The 25,385-nt window shown below is 36.6% G+C and overlaps 1 protein-coding gene across 4 annotated transcripts in view; it reads right to left on the reverse strand.

Annotated features, from left to right (window-relative positions):
- The window catches only part of TAFA5 (TAFA chemokine like family member 5), a 522,400-nt gene that overhangs the window by 21,810 nt on the left and 475,205 nt on the right, over window positions 1–25,385 (reverse strand). For 3 of the 4 annotated variants that reach the window (XR_013929224.1, XR_013929225.1, XM_080394109.1), the window contains one exon: window positions 11,213–25,385. This exon is cut by the window's right edge and continues 10,063 nt beyond it. The gene's annotated coding sequence lies outside the window, so the exon portion shown is untranslated. The other variant, XR_013929223.1, reaches the window with a different exon arrangement.

Consider the following 25,385-nt stretch of genomic DNA (forward strand, 5'->3'; position numbering starts at 1 on the left):
ATAATTCAGCTTCGACCTAGTTATCAGTTATATCACAAATAATTTGTCTCTGTTGGTCCATCTGTTATCTGTACACCTTACATGATTTAGCTTTATTATGTAGGGCTAACAGAATGGTTAATAGTCTCAACTGGCAGCTTGTTTCTTGTAAAGAACACGCTTTTCCCCTGTGATATTTTTGAATGCATCACAGCAGTCTTGAAATTTCTGAGTGACTTTCCCTACCATTTTACATTCCCTTTCTCCCAAAAGAGCATTGCTCTCAGCTTGCAATAGAACATTTTGATTGTTTCCAGCTCCCATTTCTCTACACTACTGCCCACTTAATGCAATTTTACGCCAGGAACCTCTGACACAGGTGTTAAGGGGCCACAGAGGCACCAAGCAGAAAGAATGATGTTTACTTCCCATCCCTCAGTCACATGGTATGGGGCAGTCTGCAAAAAGGTAAGTGTACCACAACAGAGATTAGCATAACCTGATACACTGGCTACTGGACACACAGTATAAAATAAAAGAAATAATATAACACTAAAAAAGAAAACCTGTTGTTCAAGGTCAGATGGTTATTTTCTTTCAACGAATCAGGATGTCCCAGGAAATAAACAGAACTTCCTGAACAGAGGATGACTTGGTGCCAAAATATATTTGTAATTCCTTTTCAGTCCTATGGTTAGTGGAGCACAAGGATTTCTTTAAAAAATAAACATAATATAAAATAAGAGTAATGAAAGAATAAGGAATAATCATAGAGATTCATACAAATGTCACTGGTGCTTATTAATTTAAACTTAACAGCCACTTTCCAATCAAGCACTTATAAGGAATGAAAAGTACACTTTTAGCTAGTTTTAATTCTAATATATGTATATTACAGAATGAATGGTGAAAAACTGTATGCCGTATCATATGTGTGGATTCACATCATAGGCTTAAAGAGGATGTTCACATTATACAGCTGCTAAACAGTCTGAAATATACTACAAGATACCATGATGCAATAGCCAACAGTTTGTCTGAAGAACTTGGAACTGTACCAGAGATCCTTACCACTTTTCCAAACTACCATAATTAAGACTTGTTTATTATACAACTGTACTTTATGAAAATGGTACTACTTTACAGAAGGTTCTGCAGATAACCACAGAAAGTCTTTATTATTCCATACATAGCAAGTGACTTTAACAGGACTGTTTTTCATTTCCCATATTCATGCATTTGGTGTAGCTAATAACCCATAAAGCACCTTTACAGTCAATTTAACCTGCTTTAAAATTATATTTGTCAACCATACAACAAACTCCACTTGCTGCAGTTGTTTCAACAGATTAACATTATACTAACATATTACAGAAAAGTCAATGGTAAAAGATTTGATGTATTCTAGAAGTGAATCTTAACAATGTAATACTTATGCAACCATAGTCTCTTACCTGAAGATTGGTATAATCTCTGCCTCCTTTTTGTTATTCCTTGCTGTCATTAATTCTTGCAGCTCTAAAGCTGGTTTCCTACTTTTCACAGGTTCTTACTTCGTGATGCTTGACATTTCCCTTAAAATTGTGCTGCATGGACAGGAAAAGCAAAATACAGGTCTGATGCAGATTACAAGGATGGCTGCTATATGAAAAATGGAGAAAGTGAAAAAGGCTAATGGAAATAATCCTAGTAAAGTAATGATGTACCAAAAATCCAAAACAGTCTGTGGAAAAGTAATTTATTGTGTCAAAACTGTTTTAATTTGGGGAATTCACCTCTTTTAACTATAGTACTGTAGTACTGTATTATATTTGCATTATAATGAGATCCAGTCATGATCAGCCTTCTGCTTGAATGTGGCACAAACCCCAGAAGCCTTTTCTTTTCCAACTAGATTTGTCAGTGTCCCCTCACAAACTCAGGCAAATCAATTCCTACCCTCAGGAGCACTCATTTTGAACACATGCTGTAGAAACAAGTGTGGTTAGAGTACTTTTCACAGCATCTGCCTGTACACTGTATGAGGGTCTTGGTATCTCATTGCACATTTACTGCAACAAACACAGTCTTAGAATGAGTGTACAATGGACAAAACTGTTATTTGCAAAAGATTTTATTGCTAGCTAGAAAGTGTGGACATATTGTGAGGTGGTTATTTTTTTTCTTTTTCTTACTCTCTTTTTAGGTCAATTTTCTGTTTTGATGATAATTTTTGAACAGGTTCAGTTTGGAGGCTCTCACTAACAGGATTGCTCTTCGTGTTTGGTAACTCACTGATGATTCTTAATCTCACAATGAAAAAAAAAAACCACAGGGCCTGGGAACAGATACTATCACACAGGCTATTAATGTGGGTACTATGTCTTAAAGACACACACACACACCCCCACCCAACAATTCACTAAAAGGTAAAAAAATAGGAAAAGAAGCACTTTATTAAATATCTCTGAAATGAAACCCACCCTCGGTTGCATAAGCAGCTGAAGGTTAGACAGCCATGAACACCATATAGTATTTGCATCATAATAACACAAATTCTGTTTTTCAGTTCCAGTAACAAACTCCTACCTCCTCGTATGATTTTAGTTACTTGACTGATGGTTCTTCTTGCCTAATACATTTAATATTTTAAACAAACTCACAGTTTTAAAGGTTCTGTATGGGAAAGACAGCACATTGACAAACAGTCTCACAGCCTCAGGGACCACTGCTACTTCCCTGAAATCAGTGAGATTACTTCCATTGTTTCCAAAGCTGTCAGATCCACCCTAGAAATGTCTAATCTGGCAAAGCAGGAAAAGTACAGCTGATGTTATAAAGCTACATTTAAGTGAGTCTGAGTTGTTTTTCTCATTTTCCTCACCTGTATCATGCAAGCTTTTTTGCTAGAGAGATTAAACATGGATTTGGGACAATCAAGGAAAGATGAGGATACAGGTGTTGTGGCATTCCACTTGCTTTTACAAAAGGACATTTAGAAAGAGCATGAGTCATTGCTACATTCTTCAGTCTGTGAAATGGCTGATATTAAAAAAAAAAAAAACAACAATAAAAAACAACCAAAAAACCCCCACCTTCAGAAATGGAATAACCTTATTTCAGACTTCTTTCCCCCTTGTCATCTTTATACACACACAGTATGCATTATACTGGACTGCTAACCATGGTAAAACTCCATTTACATAAATGTGCTTCATGAATCGAACTTGTATTTTTTCCATCTTTTTCTCTGAGTTTCTAGAGCTATTAATGTGGAGCTGAAGCTTTTTCATAGTTATAAATGTCATTCACAGTGGTAGGTTATACTTATTCATTTGCTTAATTAGTTCATTTATCAAATGGATGTGTTCCATTGTAGAGAAGCCTGATTAAAAGCCTGTCTTTTCTGTTGGTTGGTTGGACTCCAGCTCGGCTGTGAGTTGATTTCACAAAAACCAGCCAAAAAGTTTATAGAATGAAGACATGAGTCTGATCGATCTCCAGTTCCTCCTGTTGTGTTCACAAGAACATTAATAACAAGTAATTTTTTCTGAAATTACAGAAAATGAGGAATTTTCTTTCATTTGTCTGCTGAGGGCAGAGTTAAAATTGGCCTCATTATAATTATTATTTATATTGCAGCGGTTTCATTGTGCATCCTATAAATGTGTAATGTAGACTCTTCAAAGACCTTAAATTCTAAAGACAGGAGACAAAGGGTGAAAGAAGAAATGGAGACATAGAAAGGTGAAGTGACTGCTTAAAGACCACAGAGCAAGTCACAACAAAACCAAAAATAGAACAAGACTCTTGTCTTTCAGTTCACATTGTCTCCAAAATCCCCAGTAAAAGTTCATAAATTCTCTGAAATAAGTTCTCTAAATGTTGAATATCAGTTTTCTTGCTGTCAATTGAGTGAACATCTGCTGTTTTCTTGGCAACAGTTCCAGCCATTTTGAGGCACATAATATGTTTTGTTCCTTTGCAGCATCCATCATGGTACTTCATACAAATAAATATAGTTTGAACCACGTTAACATAGTGCACATATTAGAATATGTTGCACCTATGGGTTTACTAGAATGGGCACAGGAAGAGATGAAACTTTATGTCTGTGTTTGTAATATTTTCTGTACATTTCTATTGACAATAATGAACATTGAAGGAAATCAAAGAACTATATTTATGCTATGAAATGCAAGAGTGAAACAGTTCCCACAAGATGAGGAGTTCACTCACAATTGCTGCTGCATTTAGTAGATTTTGAATAAATAAATTTTAGTGAAAGAGTCTGAGGTTTTTTCACAGGAATGGAAAGATTGCTTATGAAACTTATATGTTGTTATAAGGCTGATGGTTGTTTCTTGCTTTTCAATGTATCTTTTCCAAAGATCCACAGTAAATTATTGCCTAAAGCAATGGTAGAACAAAACCATTGCCAGCAGATGAGCTGCAATGCAAAGAGAACATGGTTACTGGGAATGGCTAGCAATAAGCATGGTTATTGGAAGCAGTTACTGGAGAACTATGTCATAGAGATTGGTGAGGTATCTGGTTCCTTGGACCTAAGAGAATAGTTGACATAAGCAGCTAATGGTGAACAACCATCAGGACTTGGTAGTTTTGATGACGCCACTGTACATAGCATTCTAGATTTGGCCTGTCATTGTAGTGTCCTGAAAACTCACCTCGTCCTTCAGGTATAAAGAGCCACTGGCATGAAACAAGACAAGAAAGTAGTGAGAAGCTTCTCCAGAACTTTATACAACCGTAATAATCTAATTTGATTAAGTAACTTTATGATCTCTATCAAATATATAGTACATTTGAGCATCACTTTTCTAAAAATAACACACCTGAGACTCAACTGAGGTGAAATAAACTCTCAATCCTAAAAACAGTCCTGCTGATTTAGAGCCCATCCATGGGGTTTAGTGAAATCGATCACAGTTTTTGAACTCACTGAGCAAACTTCAGAGGTTCTTAGCTTTAGGACCCTGTTTTAGTTGCATTCCAACTCTATAAAAAAGTAAGACTGCAGTCTTCCCATCATATTTCCTATCCTGGATGTTCATGTTCCTGGGAAAGAAATCTAGAAGCACAGAACAGAATGAGGCGGAGGAGGTTTAGGCTGGTTCCTGGTCAGGACCCAGAAGAGATCAGGTAATTCAGGTATGTGTGCAGATGCAGAGAGCAGCAGGTTTTTATCCCACTGATTCTTTTGCCAAACTAGGGGCCCAAAGAGCATGAATATTAAGACTATAGCCCAGTGTTCTAAAGTTGCATTTCTCTAAATGTTAAGAACTCAGGAGTTTGGGATTTAGTGAGTTTTTTGGTCGGTTGTTTGGGGGGTTTTTGGTGGTGTTTTATTTCTTTTCTCCTTTTCACTGTGGTATACCTCCTAATACATAGGCACAAAGGCCTATTTAAATCCATGTATTCAGGATGGTTTTGGCATAACCACACCACAAAATACAGATATAACAGTAGAGGAAGATGAAAGAGAGAGATGAGAAATCGCTTAATGTAAAGGCCTCTGCAATCACTTTAACTTTGATGATCATTTTAGCTCATTTTAGCCATCTACAAATCAGTCATTTAAACTAAACTAATTTTCACAGTTCCAGCTATAGAGAAGCTTAGACATCTCTTGATAAACTGTACATTTCTTATAACTATCTTCAGTATTATAAGACAGAATGAAATATTTTCTAACACTTTTTCTCTGTCATTAACTCTGGATGCAATCTACATGTCTATTTGCCTATAGGAGAGTAAATACAGCCTTCAAAAGACCCTTGCCTCACTCTGATGTTCTCTGAAATTAGAAGAAGAAGCCTGTGGTTGTTGTTGCTCAGTTAATGATTTATAATCAATCATCAATATGTATTAATGTAATGTATAGCTCAGCTTCCTTCTTGATTAGCCACAGAAATTGTTAAACTTTGAAGTACTAGAGAGAGGAGTAAGATAACTAAAAGCAGAATAAATACTATAACCCTTGAAAATATCTTTAGTTTAGCAGAACACAGATTCTTAAATACCATAGCAGAGCATAAAGCATCGCATGTGCAGATTCTTTAAACTCCAAATGTATTTGCATTGTTGCTAAGGTTGCTGAAACAGCTGTGCACAAGGCTAACCCAAACAGGTAGACTCCTTTGGTATTCTAACTAGAGCAGAATATTTCTTCTTTTATCTTCCTAATTCTTCCAAAACACAATGTAATTGTTTCCCTTCTTATTTTTAGTTGTCTTCCTCATCTTACTTCAGGTTTCTTCAGTTTATTCTTCGCTGCATTTGGCTAAATTCACAAACATCTTGTTTTCATCAGTTTCCTTATGAGTCCTTAGTTTTATTACTTTTCAGTGTCAAATTCAGGTTTGTATTTCTGGTGTCTTGATTCTGCTAAAAACCCTACATTGCTGTGTTGTTCCCTGCTGTTCATCAATTTCAGTCAAGTGATTTCTATTCAAAGCTAATCAAAAAATTGTTTGGCATTAGCTAATTACAGAAAAAAAAAAGTGTTTCTATATATATAAAGACAGAGAGCAAGAGATGCATATACAGTTCTAATTATTTTAATTAATTCCTTAGTCTGCTAGGTCTTTAATTAGACCAAGCACAGTTTCTTGTAAGCCTAAGGCCAAAATGCCTATTTACCTCTTACTTGCTATCAGTAGCATAGCCAGCAAGATGGACAGCAATGGGAATTAGATCATCCACTCAGATAATAATTCTAAAAAAACCCAAGCCAAACAATAAATAATAAACCAAGTAACAGAGATTGTATGAAGGCAGTCTGACTGTTAGGATATTAGCACATGACAAAGGAGATCTGAATTACTTAAGAGCAAAAACGTGTATCATCATCCCAAATGAGTTCCATAAACATTAGGTTATAAACTAAACACCTTGGGAAAAAAAAACTGTCTTTCTGAAGATATTTCACTTAATGCATATTTATTAGACTGCAAAGAATGAACAACTAAGCACACATTCCAATGACACAGGTTGCTATCAACTGTTCATACCAATAGGACTTGCATGAAAGACTGCAGAAGAGCCACTACAGGATTCCCACTAGTCTGGTAATAGGCATAATTGGAAAGGAATTAGGGGCTTGAATGCAGATGCCCCTTCTGTCGTGTCTGGGAGAACTACACTCAACTACAAGAATGTTCATGGACAGTATGCACAGAAAATTTGCAATGACAGTTTGATCAACAGTCACTAGTGAGTTTGAACTGATATCCTAAACTAAAACTAAAATTATTTATGGGAGTCATGGAAGATATTGTTTCTAGTAACTTATAGAAGCTCTGTAGATTTTGGTTAAGAAGATCAAAGAAGAGAGGTTGTACCAAGGGCAAAGCAGGACAAAGCACCAGCAATAAAAGAGCAATGGTTTGTACTAAGAACGGTGATGTGAAGGTGTGAGACACTGAACTCAATAAAGTCCTTAAATTGTGAAAGAAGAACAAATTTAAGTGCAAGGGGAAAAGGGAAGGAGACAAAGCCCCATAGAACAAAACTGGTGAAACATGAAAACTCCATTGTAATGAGAGGTTACAATATAAAGATCGTTAATGTACTACCGTCCTCCACTTTGTAGCAGACCTATTTAAATGAAAGAAACGTGTATAAATGCTACAAAATAGTTTTATGACCATGTATGATTATTATTCATTTCAAATTGATCTAAGCCAGCACTGTTAGATTTTATATGTTATATTCACATAACTCTTGTGTACAAATCTTCCTGTTGTTTATGCTCATTAGGGTTCAAACATGAAATCTGTCAACAAATCAATGTAAAGAGCATACTCTACAACATGTAGCAAGGTTGCAAAGTATCTCACATACATCTCTTTATATATGTTTAATGAAGAATGGGGAAAGTGTGCATATATCCATTTAGTTTGCACATATACTCTATTTTGAACAGATAATAGCTGTTTTCTACATGAGCCTTCAAACTCTACAGTACAAAGTATTTCAATAATCTTCACACCTATGAATTCTATGATACATATAGATCATAATGACTGCATAACTGTAAATCAAGAGTTGCCTTAATAGCAAAGTAAGTTTTTTTCCCCAGGCTACTGAAAAGTACTGAGATATTTCTAACAGATATGGATAAATGTTGCATTGTGTCTAGGCAGTATTTATAAAGTGTCATGCATCTTTAGCATGTCTTCAAGGCAGTGTCTCCCTTTAACCACTCTGACATAGGTTTCAAAGGTACTTGGAAAAGGACATTTCATGATTTACTTCAAGAATCCTGGCTTTATGATCAGCAACTTGAAAGGTACTGCCTGTCTGTGCAAATTAGAATACCTCTAATGAGCAAAGTAGCTCATCCAGCTTATGCCAAGCATTAACTTGAGCCCTCACCTCTCAGAAAATGTGTTAATAAGGCCAACTGTAGTGTTAACTCCCTTTTCTGTGTGAAACGAGCTCTGTGTGTGCAAGAAAGCATCTTTACACACCCCTTTATGTAGTTTCATGTCACGTTCCAGACATATCTCAGTAGTTCAGTATTTAAGAATTCATTTCTCATTGCTTCATACACCTGATTACACATATACACACTATGCTATTGAGTACACACTGCAAGGGACTGTTTGTTAACAAATGTTCTGTGGCACGGATGAGGTGACACGTAATTACAAAGACACAGATCTTTTGTTGTTTTGTTATTTTTTTAATACCTGTTTTAAAACAAATTGTGAAACATTTTTAGTCCCAAAAATATTTTCAATAACAATTTGAGTTAAATTATTTCTAGAGTCTAACATTTTTGGTCTCTGCAGTTGTCCCTTTTCAAATAACACCATGAAAAAAGTAGAACAACACCATTTGTTACAGCAAGTCTTTCTTTTTACATCTCCATATTTATGAGAATAGCTGAGGATGCATTCATCCTTTAATTATCCTCAGTAACAGCTTACCGTTGTTATACAGCTTTCAAGACCAGAGCGGACACCTTTCCATGGACCTGTACTAACCCATGAGATAGCTTAGAGCTAAATATGAGGGGCCTTAACATTGCATGATTCTCATATGGCCTTCTTTTTTCCTGGGGCTGCTCTCAAAGGGTCGAATGAAATTCATGGGAACAACTCTGTCCTGCAAAAGCAAACAAATCTTTCATAGAAATACCTTAAAGAGATTATGGTGAGGTAAACATCATGTCTACATTAAATCAGTTGTTGCATTATCGTGTGATACTGAATTACTTAACTGCAGAGAACAGTGTAGAACTTACAAACTTATTTGAACAGAGTATGAATTTCCCTAATGAAATTCCATGTTCCAATCTAGCCTGTAGATTTGACTCCCTAAATAAGGATGGGAATGTATGAACAAGTTCCTAAGTGGACCAAATCTTTATTTTGCTCACAGTGAGACTGTTGGTCTAAAGGTACACATCAATGTATTGGGAGCAGCAGAGAGGAACTGATGACAACCCCTCCACCAACGTTGTGCTGCTCGATAGGGGAGCACTGGAGGTAGAGGAGTCAGGAAGGGAGGAGTGAAGTTGAACCTGGGGAAAAGGAAGGTGTTGCTTTAATTTTCTCACTGTTTCTTACAGTCCAGATCTATTTTAATAGGCAACAAATTAAAGTATTTTTCCCCAAGTCAAGTCTGTTTTGCACATGACAGAAATTATTAAGTGGTCTGTCTACCTGTCTTTATCCTAACTCATGAGCTTTTTCATATTTTCTCCCCATATCCTGTTCGGGAGGGAGAGTGAAAGAGCAGCTGGGTGGGCATCTGGCAGCTGCCAGAAGTCAACTCACCACAGTTAATAACAGAAAAATAATCACAAACACAAGAATCCCATTTCCACTTCCCCAAAGAAATCCTCTGTGTACTTCCCAGGGGGAACACATCTCAAAGGAGAACTGAAATCACTTCAGAAAAAATGGGACAAATTATTTTCACACCAAGTCTCACATCGATGAACAAGGGAACCTTCAGACTTCTTCAGATATTTTAGGTCAGCATCTTTTAATATTACAAATTCTTATTAAACAAATTGATAAGATGTTATTATATTTCCCCAACTGCAGTTAAGAATTCAAGCTGACTATTTAGAAAAGTTAATATTCTGGAACCATATCCCAGTAGAATTAGACATGCTTGAAAGGCACCATCATACACACAGATTTTCAAGAAAATGTTTTAAAGAGAAAGTGTCATCACTAGACGAATTGTATTCATCCCTTCCCAATTTACTTCCATGGGGCTCAGCACACACATCCTAAGTATGAATGACAGTTAGAACCTTTGCCTTTACATCGTGTAAACTCACAATGAAAGGAAAAAAGTAAAAGCTCTGATTCTTCACTTAGTCATACTCATACTGTCTATGGAAAAAAAAAACAACACCTTGAAGACCACAAAATGTTTAAAACTCTAGGGAACCGACTTCAGAAGTTAATCTAACTCCACCTAGTGTCACGAGAAGAAATCACGACTTATTTCTGTTTTAACGTAAAATGGGCACTAGAAAAACGAGACAAGTGAAGACTTATGAAGAAGGAGCTGGAATTTTATTTTTAATTGATTTTTAAAGAAACATTTTAAGATTTAGTCTGTTTACTGCCACAAAACAACATAACTGTTCTCTTAAATGGAATTTAAATAAGCTAATAAATAGAAGAGTAGAGAAGAAATAGTGTGGGGGGGAAATGACACTCAGTTTTGAATTGTCAGTTTGAATATCTATGTCATGTAGTGTTGATCTGAAGTTTAATATTGATTTTTTTTCCACAAATTTTAGGCCACATAACAATTTAATTTTTTTTTCTTTTCTGAACAAATGTAGCTCTTTGGAATTAATGGATATTTGTAGAGAGGCAATTTTGAAATACATTCTTCAAATACTATTTCTGTAGGTTTAGATCTACAAAGAAAAAAAAAAAAAAAAAAAAGAAGTCCTGCTAAATGACATAGTTGAAGAAAAGACTGCTGGAAAAGAATTACACATCTCCATAAAATCCAGGAATTCTCTGAGAAGAATAATCACTACAAAGACAGAAACAGCAAAAATTTGGAAATAATTTGTGGATATGTCTCATAAAATATCAGAGAAAAACAACAGAATCTTCAGAGGTGGAGGGAGGGGTTTCACATTCAGACACTCATATTTTTAATATTTCTGACTGATAACTCATTTGGATGTTCCTTCTTTTCCTGCTCCAAAACTATTGGTGAGCAACTCATGGTTGTTTCACTTCAATTTATATCTGCTTTTTTTTTTTTTTAGAATGACTGCTGCTACTCCTTGATCTCTTGGTTGTTCACATACAATTTGTTGCTCTTGATTCTAAATTAAAAGCCATTTTGATTACCTATGCAATGAGTCAAAAAGATAACGGAGAGCCAAACCCAAACACTTTGCACACTGTGCAGTACTGAGTTACAGAAAATTAAATATCCAAGAAAACAGTGATGTTTACTTGGTTGGTTTAGGTTATTTTACATATATTCATAAGAATATTTGGGTTGCAATCTGAAACATCGTTGTATGCTTCAATTCACAAACTAGGACAAAAATTTTCCCTAAGAAAGTATCTGTGGCTACTGCTTGTGTTTCTTACCAGTATTTCCCAAAATGAAAAGTCAAAGCTCAAATAAAAGAATGTTACCCCTTAATTTATGCTATATGAAAAATATAAGCCAATTCTGTCAACACTATGTTCACAGCAGGTTTGGGAACCATCATTCTGTATCCACCTACTCTAGTTTACATATACTGATGAGTTCTTTTTCGGTGCTTATGTGTACTGGTATATCAGCAAATAGTACAAGTGCTCTTCAGAAGGACGTATTTAGAGGAAAAGTCAGTCATCATGACATCTTGATGGGTCAGCTCCTTAATGAAGTTCATAAGGTTATTTGAAATGTTTTAATTAGTTGAGAGCAATAGAAAGCATCTTTATTTTAGTGGTATGTGAACAATCCTTTGTATGAGAAAAATCTCTGCAATTATATCACCACTTTGTAACAGAGCGTGTCGAATTTTTAATCCTGGTATTGTAAGTGAATATAGCGAGTACCTCACTGAAAGAGAATGAAAATCAACAGGCTTGAATAACTCAAAAACCCACTGAAATTTCATTGTATTCAACAGCCTGAAAGGAAATTCATAGTATTTATAGAGCAAATCAGAGCCTCAGAGGTCTACTTTGTCATGGTACCAAAGGTTACCCAAGAACAGTGCATATTCTTCATAAGCCAATAAACGTGTGAGAGATGCTTAACAGCCTTTTTATTGTCCCTAATTTAGTCTTCAAGTAGTGAAGCAAATTTCAGAGACACTATTGTTTGCCACTAAAGCGCCTCAGCATTTTCTAAGATACTATAATTTCAGAATACAGTGGTATTTACAATTTCATTTACACAAACATATGCACTTTAGGTCAAGGACCCCAGATGCAAAGATGAAATGAGAACCAAAACCAAAGGTCATCAAAATAGGCCCCGGGGTTTGTAGTCCAGCCTGTTTTACACATAGCAAATTTTTCCCATAAACCCATTTTATATACAAAAAAAGAACAGACAAATATATATTTTTGTTTCTATCACCATTTTCCTTGCTAAAGAATACATAACTGACAAATGTGACAGAGCCAATACGTTTTCACAGTTATTTTGTTATATTGCTATGAGCACAAAACTTGGCTGTATGTCCCTGTTTAAAGGAACGGGAAAGAATGAATGACTGCTTTTATGTAGGGGTGTTTTTCTGTTTACTGTGTATCTTCTCCAGAAAAAAGTCCTGTCTGGATCAAAGGAAAGAAGTGGTTCAATTATTATCAACACTAACAAGGAAAAGAAATGTTTGGGTTTGAGGGAAGCATGTATACACGGTTAATAAAGCTAATAGTTTGAGATAGGAACCTCCTCAATAGATTTCACTCAGACATGATGGGAAAAGAACTCCAAGTAATTAAACAACTTTATAAGGCGGCATCATCATCATCACAATAATAAAAATAGTGGAGTAGTCATTATTTAAGCAAAATATTCTACAAAGCTTGTCATGTTCACACGTTATTTCAAATGCTATGTCTTTAGCAAGGAAATGCATTGCAGAATATTTGGTTTGATTTGTTTATTTGTATAAATTACTGTCCTCAACATAATATCTCAACTCTATATTTAACACACCGTATTAGTTTCCCTTTAAGAGTGGAACTGGCAAACCTTAGATGATGGGGATTAGATACATATTCTTCACCAAATTTTTCATTTTAATACAGCCCAGGAGAATGAATGCTATTACAGCTTGGGTGGGAATTAATCACATCAAAATAAACCACTTAAACAAGCACTCTAGTTTTTATATATGCAACCAGTGAAGAGATGCAGACATTATAACGGAGAATTCAATTCACCTGTGATCTAAATCGTTCTCTGCAAGTGTCTTTCTCTATTTCCTACATAGGAGCTGAGGATACCTCAATGCAGTGGTGATGATGCCCAGTTTGGGCATGTGGGTAGTTAAAGGTTTCTGCAGTCTAACCTCATTCTGAACAAACACAGTGCAAGCAGGCAATCCAGAAGGAAAAAAAGAGAAAACAATAGGAAAAAATAAGGTATATAACAAGTAAAAGTTAGAATGCCGTTGAGCTTTAAAACAAAAAGTGAGATGAACGAGGTCTAGATTCATTCCACTTAACTTGAGATAGCCTGCTAGGTTAGGAGCATCAGTCACTCTAGGTTCCCTCTACAGAAAAACAAATTAGAGACAGGAACCTTCCTAGGGCAATTTATCCCACCTAGGAACCAAGTCATCTGTGATGGTACGTCTCACACTGTTCACTAGAGGGAAAATCTATAGTGCCTTTGCTCCCAGCTAGGGTATTTGGGTTTTATTCCTGTAGGCTAACTTGAGTTTAAATAAGGGAGGGGTAAAGTGGTAGGAACTTAGTAAGAGATGGAAATTGATAGGAGTGGGCAAAAGTAAAAGTGCATGAAAGAGAAAAGAACAAGCACAAGTTAATCACCATGGAAGAGAAAAATCACATAAAGGAAATTGAAGGACTGAAGAAAAAAGCAAGAAATTACAAGGAATTCAGAACAAGAAAATGGCTTTTCTTCTCATTTGTAAGTTCAAATGAGCAGGTAAGGCTCTAATAGTGTGCATTAAGAGGCCATACTGCATTTATTATTGTTTATATTATTTTTCTGTTGCAGTAGGCTGCAATAGCTCTAGCCAATTGGCAAATGTCTGTCCATGCATTACATGTGGTTTGATGAGATACAAGGTTGATGACGGTTTGAAGTATGCTGGCACTTGTAATATTTCAAAAATCCCAAATTATGTCAGAAAAAAATTACATCCATCCAGGTAAGCAAATATTCTCTAAGCACCTTTAGTAAATTCCCAGACCCTACTGGGAACCCATGTCAAAATTCCCATGAATAACCTTTGTGCAATATGTATATTCAGTCACTTTAAAAGGCTGGGGTGGGGTGGGGGTGTTGGAAGTGTGCAGAAAATGAAAAAGAATCTTAAATTTTTAAGCCATCTACAGTAAAACTGGTTAACAATATAGTTCAATAATGATTATTTTTTGAGAGGTGTACATCTTGTTAATTAAAAGGCTAAAGTACTCCTGTTCTCCTTTGAACAGAATGCTGTCTTTGACTTGGGAAGTTGTGCAGCTACTAAACACAGTTAATTTACACAGACTATTTAAGATGATAACCGTAAAGGGCAGATGACAGACACAAATAATCCTTTTCACTGAAAGTGCAGTTTCAGGACCTGGGTCTCCCTTTCACTCTGATGTGGTGTGTGACACTGGAGGACCTAGCTATCACTTTCTATAAATGGCTTAACCTTCAGTTTTGTGTGATCCGCCTAGCACCATACCCTGTCAATTAAAGAAAATCAATATCTGGCACTTCAATGCTGAAAACATGGAGCCCCCTTTGGAGGTAAATAATTAGTTCAGAAATGCTTCTGGCAATAATTAACCAAACTAGACTTATTAAGAACACTTGCCTACAGCATTTTTCCTTTTCAGAAGGGTTTAATATCTATCACATAACTTTTTCATGATTTAGATTTAAGCATTTCAGCTTTTAACAATGTTATAATTAACATTGACTGGTTACTCTTTCACGCAATAAATTATTCTCAAATCCTAACACCTTAGTGAACCTTTAGACCTCACATTCACGTATTTCAGTCTACAGCAAGAGAAGCACATGATTATTTGAATCAGAAGCCTCTGATTTACATTGCTATTCAGTACTCATGGGAAGGGGTGATTGTTTTGTATGTTTCTGTTTGAATCACAAATTATGGATTCAATTCTATAACACATCTGCTCAAAGAACTCCCATTTAAGCCACTGAGCATGTGAGAAAGGGCTCACATGCCTTGGCTGTCTGTGGGATTTTTTCCATTGTCTTTAGAAGGAATAGGAAGTTATGGAAGACTTTTATGGTGAAGTCCAATGATGCACGTGACATATTTCAGGTTTAGCTCAGCTGACTCAATGACACAGTGGAAAAATGTTATTCGTATTGGCTAGCTACATTATGGCTAAACAGCTGGAAAGAGAGAGTGGAAAGAGGAAGAGGTAATTTTTATCAGACTCTATGTTCGTATTTTTCATGACCAGCTGTGGAAATATTGTCCAACTGAGGCCTTAGCAGTTGATCAGTTTTGAAAACATTGATATTCCTGCTGAAGTCAGCAAGGCTTCTAAACTTCTCAAATGCATGCAAACACTCTGCAGAATCTGGGCCTCCACCTGTGCTTCTGCTGCTTTTATGACATTGGAAATTTAACAAGATGAAGGCAAAAATGATACTTCACACTTCTGATTTTGGTGGTCCTGTGAGATCCTCATACTCAGCGGGCTGAACTACGGTCCTACCACCATCGCTATGCAATTAATTTACAAGAGCAGAATAAGAAATTTCCACAGGGCTGCGTTTGGGGCTTGTGTGCGCGTGCGTGCATGCATCCACATGCATGTGTGCTTACTGCTGATAGGCATCCATGCTCCATCTTTCCAAATCTTTTTGAAAACATATTTTGCTAGAACACTTACACTAACAAAAGGAAGGAACAATCTCCTATCCCAGGTTTGTAACAAAACAAATTAGCCATCTTCAGCCCCTCTGAGATCAGTGGAAAGAACTACAGAAACTCCATATAGAACACTATTCTTTTTTCTCCTCTAACTGAACTGCTTGATGGATAAAATTAGCACTGTAGGTAATCTATCTCCTCCAGTGCCTCATGAATTTCATGAGCATAAAAGTACACTTCATCTTACAAGGCTTTAAAAATAATAATAAAAAAAAAATTATGGAAATTAACAGTCCTAGATTACTTCCTCTATTTTATAGAATCTATATCATCTGTTTAACAATGTAAAGGTGACTAGTCAGGAAAATCAAACATAAAATCACAATGATTTATCCTATAAAACAAAGAGCATACTTATATGAATTGAGACATCCTAAACTAAGGCAGGAAAAAAATGTCCTACTTTTATTCACCCACTAGTCTCGAAATGCAAAAGTATAAATAAAGCAAGTTAGATATCTGGCTTAAATTACACACTTAAGCTTCCTCTACGGTGTCTATAAAAAGATTCAGCTCTCTGGCCACTGGCACATATCCTACACTATAATACATAACTTACCTTCAGGACTTGATCTATTGGTTGTAAAAGGGTTATAAGCAGCTTATAGTAGGGGCAAATTGTGGCCTTATTTTAATAGTATGGAATGTAAGCAGCTACATAGCTAGTTGTTTAAGCTCTCATTATAGTCAACAGAGATCAAGCTAGTAATTTGTAGGCAATTCACTGGGGCAAAGGTTGGTATTTCCCTTAGGATAAGGTAAATTGTTCTCAGAACACTATTAACTGTACTTACGAGATCTCCACTGACTATAAGGGGAAAAAAGCTCACCTGTGCTGGAGGCTGTTAAAGCTGAGGCAAGAAAAACTCTATTCAAGTTGCCTAACATTTAGGTATCTAATTTTAGATTAGATGAGCTTTACCCATTATTTATTTCACACTAGACCTTTATCTGCCCATTATCTTGAAATATCTTTTATATTACTGTGCCATATTGCATGGCTCCTATTTCCACTTAATTCTTTCAGGTTTTTATCACTGACCTCACATACATCAACATTCACATTATATTAACAGTGCGAATGTATAATTTTCTTTCCATGTATGTAAATTATAAAGGTTAATTCAGTTACTATACTTTAGGCTACAACCATAAGAGGTTTAATGAAACACAATCTATTTCACACTGTTATTATTTGAGTGACAGTTATTTATTTACATCAGTTGAGGTCTAGTAAAAGTAAATTCTAAAAATGCCAATATTTATTTATTTATTTATTACAAAAATTCTGCCAAAGAAATAAAGTATTCATTTAGCCAGTATGTTTTATGCATCTTTGGAGAAAAAAAAACAATGTGAGTACATATTTATCTTTTCTAAGATGATGTGTTTGAGTTAAGCATAAGAGAAGAAAATATTAAAGTGAAAATATGCAGTAACCTGAAATTATTGTAAAAACACTTTATGGATGATAACATGAGTTTCCAAATAAGTTGCTATAAGATTTTCATCGAAGTCCAAGGTTACAAGAAAATAAACTCAAATGGTGCATTTTATTATTTCACACCCATTACAACCTCATGGGTAAATGGAACCCTGTGAAAACACACTGATTAATTTTCCATATACTGCCGTATTTTTATACCCTTTCATTGATCTTCACCTTATTTGTGTTCTTTTTGCCTTTCATGGATTGGTTACCACAGAAAGTCTGAAGTACCATTGCTAGTGCTACTCCTGCACTCGTTGACCTAACTCCTCTACTACTGCAAGCATTTAACTCCATTTTTAACAAGTCGAGGGAAGTCTAAACAGAAGAATGAAATACCAGCCCTTCTGAAATCACTAAAAGAAAACCAATTTGTATTTGTGTCAGAAGTCTATTCATCTGTTGTCTTAGAAGGCTTAGGTGCAGTCAACCATCTTCTACAATATTGGGTTGTTTTCCATATGTTGTTTAAATTTCTTTGCAAACTTGCTGCCCTCCAGGGATATAGGGACACTCTTAATTCTTAGCAAACATTGTACCTCACTCTATAAATGCTGCATTCTGTTGAAAAAAAGTTAAAAGCCAAACACCGAGGGAAAAGAACCATTGATAGTGTCTAAAGGTAAGACGCCGTGCAAACTGGAGGAACAACATGAGGAAATGCAAACAGGGAACAATAATTTTAATGTAGATATTTCTCATACCTGTACAACCACAAGTCATCCTTAATAACTGTTTAGCATGAAATAATCACACAAGCTTCTGCACAATCAAGGAAAGAGCTCATTCTAACAAAAGCAACCATTAGCATGAAGGAAAAGTTGATTACCACTGTCAACACTGTCAACTGTAAGTTTTTCAGAATAATAAAGACTGCATTCCTGTGTTAGCAATAAATTGTCTGCTGTAACACAGGAAGATTTTCACTAGAGTTTCCCCAGATTTATTGTGAAACTACATTAGTGGAAAGTTATTATAAAACTGACAGCTTTTAGATACCTTCAACAGAAAAACATCCAATAAGTATTTAACCTCTGAACTATGAAACATTTTTGCAGGTAATCAGGTGATGTTTCTATGCTTAAAATCAAAGTTCTATTTTGTTTGAAGATATCCCAGAGTTAGTATTTAAGATCCATTTATATTTTCTGTCACTTTTTGAATATGCTGCCTGATAACCACCTATTAATTGAGGAACTTTCAGAGAATTTAGAGCATCCTGTATCACAACTGACCTTGTCTGTATCAGTGGAAAAGCAACAGAGCACATGTATGAGTTCAAAGTATTGGCGTTTTGTCTGACACGTTAGCAGTGATGAGGAAAGCAGATGGAAAAAACATATTAGATATTGATCCCTTTCTTGTTCCTGCATACCCTTTAATTAGATTTAGATTGTGAATAATGCTATTATATCTGGTGGCTATATGCGTTAAATGGTGACCTGAACAATGTCTATGCATATTTTTAAGTATTAGTCAAATTGAGTGCTTGGGATTTATATCCATTAGACATATATGCCCATAGTCACTTTTCAAAGTTTCTTAAAAATTACATTTTTAAAATAGAACACACTTCTGAATGCAGTATGGGGAAAAATACTAATATCTCTTTTAAGAAAGGGAAGCAAAGAAACTCATATAAGGATGCGTTGTTAAAGGTTATGTTCCAAGTATGCAGACAATGCAAACTAATAGGGACAGCAATAGGTCATGATTTCTCTTCCTTCATTATGCCATGGCTGTCACTGTAGCTACATCAGCATCTTCCAAGCTGGTTCCAAGCAAACAAACAAATCTGTCCCTCCATTTTATACATTCAATGATACATCACAAAATTATCCTTCATGGAGCCAATGTGAGTCCAGCAGAGCTTATCAGCTTAGCTCCATTGTCATACAGGATGGCCTTCTGATTTCACAACCAGCTCCATGCACAGCAAAGCATATTGATATATTACTGATCCCAGGCCTCTATGTTTTGCCAGAACAGCAGCAGCCCCAAGCCGACAGCTGAGTAGTTTGCATTCCCCTGCATGCTTTAAATTCTGGAGAGGCTTATTAGCAAGGGATCTGTGTTTTAAGAATGTAATTATACTATATAGGATGCTGTACTAATTCCTGGGACACAGGTAGTCCTAGGAATCAGTTATTAAGATAGCCTGGATTCAGGAGTTTGGTGCAGAGAGACACAGGAGTTCCACACAGAGACAACTAATGTTTGAAAGTAGTAATATTATCTTTGGTTTTCCTTTCTACAAATCATTGGACTTCTTCCTGTTTATATTGCAGATTAATGTTTTTCAGAGAAAAGAAATCCCCTCACTAGTGGACATCTGACTATATTACCAGGTAAGTCTTTTTCCTCAAGTTGGCTGTTGACAACATTGCAGTTAAAAGCTAACACAAAATTTCATCACACAAGAAAGTGAAGGATAGTGCTGTAAGCAGGCTCTGAAATGCTACAACAAAAGTGAGTTGGATCAAGGGTCTTCTCTGTGAAAAACAGAAAACTAAGTTAAGCCAACTTGTTCCCTTGTCTGCACCTTCCTGTCTTATCTCCAATCACTCGATAACTCAGCCTGTTATGTCTTTGCTCTGTCAATCTCAAAAGACCACTTCAATGTCGCTTAAAACAAATACATAAAAATTTACCCATGAAACAAAATTTATCATTATGTGTAATTAAAACTACTGATTTGGAATTTTCCACTCTGTTAGGTAGTGATGTAGAGTACTGACAAAATATACTCTTCCAATGGTGCCCAGTAGGACAAGAGGCAAACTGATATACAGGAAATGCCAATTTAACACAAGAATTTATATAGATTTTTTCTTTACTGAGAGGGTGATCAAACACTGGAATAAATTGCTGAAAGAGGTTGTGGAGTCTTCATTGATGGAAACACTCAAAACCCGACTGATCAAGACTCCTGAGAAACCTGCTGTGGTTGCCCTTGTGTTGTGCAGGGATGTTGGACTAGGCAATCTCCAGAGGTCCCTGCAACCTCAGCTATTCTGTGAAAGAACATACATGTTAGTGAATGAGTCAGGTGATTTTTAAGATATACTAATATTTACATTCCCTTTGAAGATCATTGCATGAATACACTGCTCCCACATGTTCTAGTATTTCCTACTAGAGCATCAAAACTGACTGTTTATTTTTATAAAAAGTAGGTTCACTCCACCACAGTGGGATGGATCAGGAAGCCCAGCATGCCACACATATGAGTTTCAAAGATTCCTGTCCAAGGCCATCGAGTTAAAAAAAAAAAAAAGTTCTTGAGATTTAGCAAATCCATATTTTCCTTAAAAAATACTATTCCTTGCACTCACATCTAATCAACACAATATGCAATCTACTTGACTGTTCCTTCCTCTCAAAGCAAGACCAAACCTAAGTTTTATGAAGGCTTTGGGAGGGGGAGAGGGTGTGGAGAAGAAGGTAGGAGGTTCATCTCCCAATGATTTTTGTTATGGACTACCTATCGCTATTGACTTCACATGGAATGGATACAGCAATGAGCAGCAGTATTAAACCTTAAAATAAGCTCAATAAGATGGTCTGAATGGAATATTCTAAATGAAGTGACTAGTCTTCAGCAATTATGGGCAAATGAAAAGTCATGGATTGCAACCCTCTATCAGTAAGTGCAATATGGTTCTCCACTGACTGCAATCTACAGTGAACTTCCGAAGGCTGTGTCTTAAATACCGGAGTTGGCTGTATGAGGAAGCAAATATCTTTTCAAAGGCTCTTACTTTTCCTTATATAATCCAGAGAAAATACAATTATCCCAAGGGACAGGAGATGAAACAGATTTGGGAAAAGGGAATTTTGCTCAGTCCAAAATAAGATTGTCAAGGAAGTGAAAGTAGACTCTTCTGGCTTCACTGGTTTATTTATTTCCTCATTTCCTTCAGGCCTCAGCGTCTTTGTTAAGACACTGTACCATAGTTTTTTACATTGATGTCTGCAGTTTGGAATGTAATTAGTTTGTTGTTTTGTTTTTTGGTTGTTTTGTGGTTTTTTTTTTAAGTTGTTACTTAAGTGGCATTAAGGATCACTGGAGTTTTCTCCTGAAGACACTTGTTATACTGGTTATAGGCTAAATCCTCTGTATTGCAGTTAACAAAGAAAGCTGGTGGAGGAGTGGGGGGCTGGGGTGATTAGCAATTGAAAAGAAAAAGAACACCCAAACACACTCAGAGCAGGTAGGAGATCATGTGGTTTTGTGCAGCGTTTTTGGATGTTGTCTGGTGAACCACCAGGAAGTAACATCCAGATTGTTTGAAAATATCTGAATGAGGTGACTTCCCTGCTGGATGCACACTGCTGGATGTGCGAGTTGTTGCCACTCTCTCTGCAGAGCACACCACCAGGGGCATTAGATTGTTCCAAATATGCAGGAGCTACAGAAACACTCATTTCTCCCCACGGCTGTCCTTTCGTCTCCTCCAGGCGCCTTCCCCTGCTTTTTTGTACTTCATATTCTCACAGTGAAACACTTACAGCAAGACATACTGCATTGGGTGCCATCAATGCTGGCGGCCGGGCTGGGGGCGGCCTCTGTGAGATGCTGCTGGGGCTGCCCCAGGCCAGGCACGGCCGGTTCCAGCCGGCTCCAGCCGGCTCCAGCCCACCTGCCGCAGGGCCGTGCCTCTGGGAAAACTTAATTAAGGAAGGGCAAAACGCTGCACGACTGTGTGGAATAAGGGAAAAAAATGTGAGAAACAGCCCTGCAGACATGTAGGTCAATGGAGAAGGAGGAAGGGGAGGGCTGCAGGTGCCAGAGCTGGGTTTTCCCTGCAGCTTGTGGAGCCGAACACGGTGGAGCAGGTATTTCCCTGCAGCCCGTGGAGACACCATGCTGAAGCAGATACCCACGCTGCAGTCTGTGGAAAATGAGACACTGGAGCAGATGGATGTGGTGTAAACAAACTGTGGCTGGTGGGGGACACACAGAGGAGCAGGTTTCTCCTCAAGGACTACAGCCCATTGGGAGGACCCATACTGGAGCAAGGTAAAGTGTGTGGAGGAAGGAGTGGCAGGGAGGAGCTGTTATGATTGACCACACCCCTCCCCCATGCCCCATCCCCCTTGAGCCACTTGAGGATGAGGGGAAGGTAGAGGAGTTGGGAATGAAGGAGCGCAGTTGAACCTTGGGGAGAAGAGGAGAGTGAAGGTGTTCTTTTAATTTCGGGACTTTTTTCTTACTATACAAACCTATTTTAATTGCCAATATATCAAACTAATTCCAAATCTGGTCTGTTTTGTCCATGATGACAAATGGTAAGTTACCCCCCTCTGTCTATCTTATTTTCTACCCCTGTCCTGTTGAGGAGAAGGAGTGAGAGAGGCTGCATAGGCATCTGGCTGCAGGCCACAGTCAACCCACCACATAAATAACATCACCTTGAAAACCAAAAGCAAAAATATTTTGGTAGACATTGCCACATTATCAACACATAGACTGAAAGACATTCTCTCTGTGAAGAGTCTGCAGCCTATGAGTATATGTAAACTACAGGAAGAATCTTGCTAAAATCTCACGAATTTTGTTAATAGTAACAGAAGATGTGAAGATTAAGTTTCTCTTGCAAAGACCAGCATCCCCACAAAGGCCAGAACAACCCCCACATATAGCAGGCTAAATATTTCTCCCTCTACTACCTAAGCTGTATGGACTACATTTCTGAATTTGTTTACTCATGTTTGTAACAAAGGCATCATGTATGAGAGCAATGAAGATAATAGGCTCTAACCAGACACAATGCTCTTCACTATGTATATATATAAAATAAATTTCAGATAAAATTATTTAATTAATAAAATATTTAAAATAATCTTATATCATATCTACACCCAGATTACCCCACAGCTTCTCCTTACTAATTATTCATTATCACATAATTTTAACCCAAGAAGGAGGTCCTAATCAGGGACTTAAAATAGGGAAGAGTAATATTCTTTCAGTTTATATGACATATATGTAATATCTTGTCATGTTTTCAAGTAGTAGAGGGGTCAAGTTATCTTATTAAGTAAGGGTATTTTGATGTTCTCAATTGCTGCTCTGAGGTGAGCATTTAATTACTTGCACACATTTAACTTGCATAGATTTAAGCCCTACTAATGGGATTAGAGAGCTATGATGATTCATGACAGCAGGTATATTCTCTTGTAGATTTTTGCAGAACTTCCATTAGCATTAAAGGGAGTTACACACCAGAGGACCAAAGTCTATTAATACGAATAGTGTCTTCCAAAAAAAGTCTTCTAAACAGCAATTTGGGTGTCCTAAAGCTCTCTAGTCATTCTGGAGAAATGACTCTGATGTCAACACTTTAGCAGCGGAGAGTCATCCATTCCCCCATAAGCACTCACAAGAGACTCTCAAGCAAGGCCTTTTTTTTGTTTTAGTTAGTGCAAATGTCTTCCATTCTTGAGCCTATTAACTTGTAACAATAGAAATAATAGGAACTGAGACAGGTGTAGAAAGTTTAATTCTCTTCTTGTAAGCTTCAAATTTAAAAAAGGAGTTTTAAAAAAATCATGATAAAAAAGGTATTAAAATTCATGAATGCCAGTATAATATAATTTTGGTCTGCACAGTTTTTCAGGGATTGTTGTCAGTTTCCATTCCGCTGTTAGCCATCATTAACAGCAAATATGACAGATGCACTAATGAAATCGATTTGGTCGTGTTATCAATTTAATTCAAAAATGTAACCCCATTTTATTACCGTGTAAGTTATAAAGGCTTATAGGCTAATGTCATCTGTCACTGTACGAATTCTCTGCTCGACTTCTTAATAAGTGTAGGTTTATTTTAATTTTATTTTTTACATTTTGAATTAATTCCTTCACTACAGCATTACGCATGCTGTTTTAGCTCATGTTAAGTCTGAAATATTGGTCAATGCACTCTAGTAAGGGAAACCTTTCAGAGAAATTAATACAGCAATACAGTATTGCCTTGGAAGCTGATGCACACTATAGCTGAGCAATAGATTACTGTGCGGCATATATTCCCTGCAGCCGACTACACTCCTAATACCCTTAGAACCGGTGTACCTTGTTGTAACAAAGTTTTTTGCAGGTGAAATGCAAGCAGGGTGGTCCTCAAACACATGCCTTTCTCATTATTAATATTAGAAGCTCTGCAATATAGTCATTCATGTAGATGGCAATATTTTTAGGAGAACTCATCAACTGATGAAGCCGTGGTTTGGCTTTTATATTGTAGCTGGAAAAATAGCAGACAAAGCTAAATATCATTATGACAGGTGTCACCAGATGGCATCATCAGACACAAGCTTCTGAATTATTTCACTGAGTGAGTAAATGTTTAGACTTGGGAAAGCTTTCAACTGATCATAATCTTAGGCATTACCTTAAGAAATGGAATGAGAAGCAACAACCATTTTCTTTCCATTTTTACCTCCAGTTCAAGTTTGTTCTTGAGGAACAGCTGTTCTCAGAGCATCAAAAAATACTGTTGGATGCAAAAAATTGTCTTACAAGCTGATTGTCTTGTTTCCAAACCCAGGGCATCTTTCCAGGGAGAAAGCCAACAAGGTTTATTGTGTATAAATCTAGACTTCATATTCCTAATTTTTCTCCACAAGACAGGCAATGAAATAATGTTACAAGACTTATAGAATAGCATAATTTTAATTTGTAGCAAAAGAGAGGTAAAGAAAACCTCCATTCCTGTTCTCCTCAGAAAGGCAGCCAAAATGCAGTCATTTCAGATTATGCAGCCTATCCTAGAAGGACCTTGACAGACTTGAGAGGTGGGCC

This window comes from Falco punctatus (assembly GCF_963210335.1).
Source record: "Falco punctatus genome assembly, chromosome: 6".
Classification (NCBI taxonomy): domain Eukaryota; kingdom Metazoa; phylum Chordata; class Aves; order Falconiformes; family Falconidae; genus Falco; species Falco punctatus.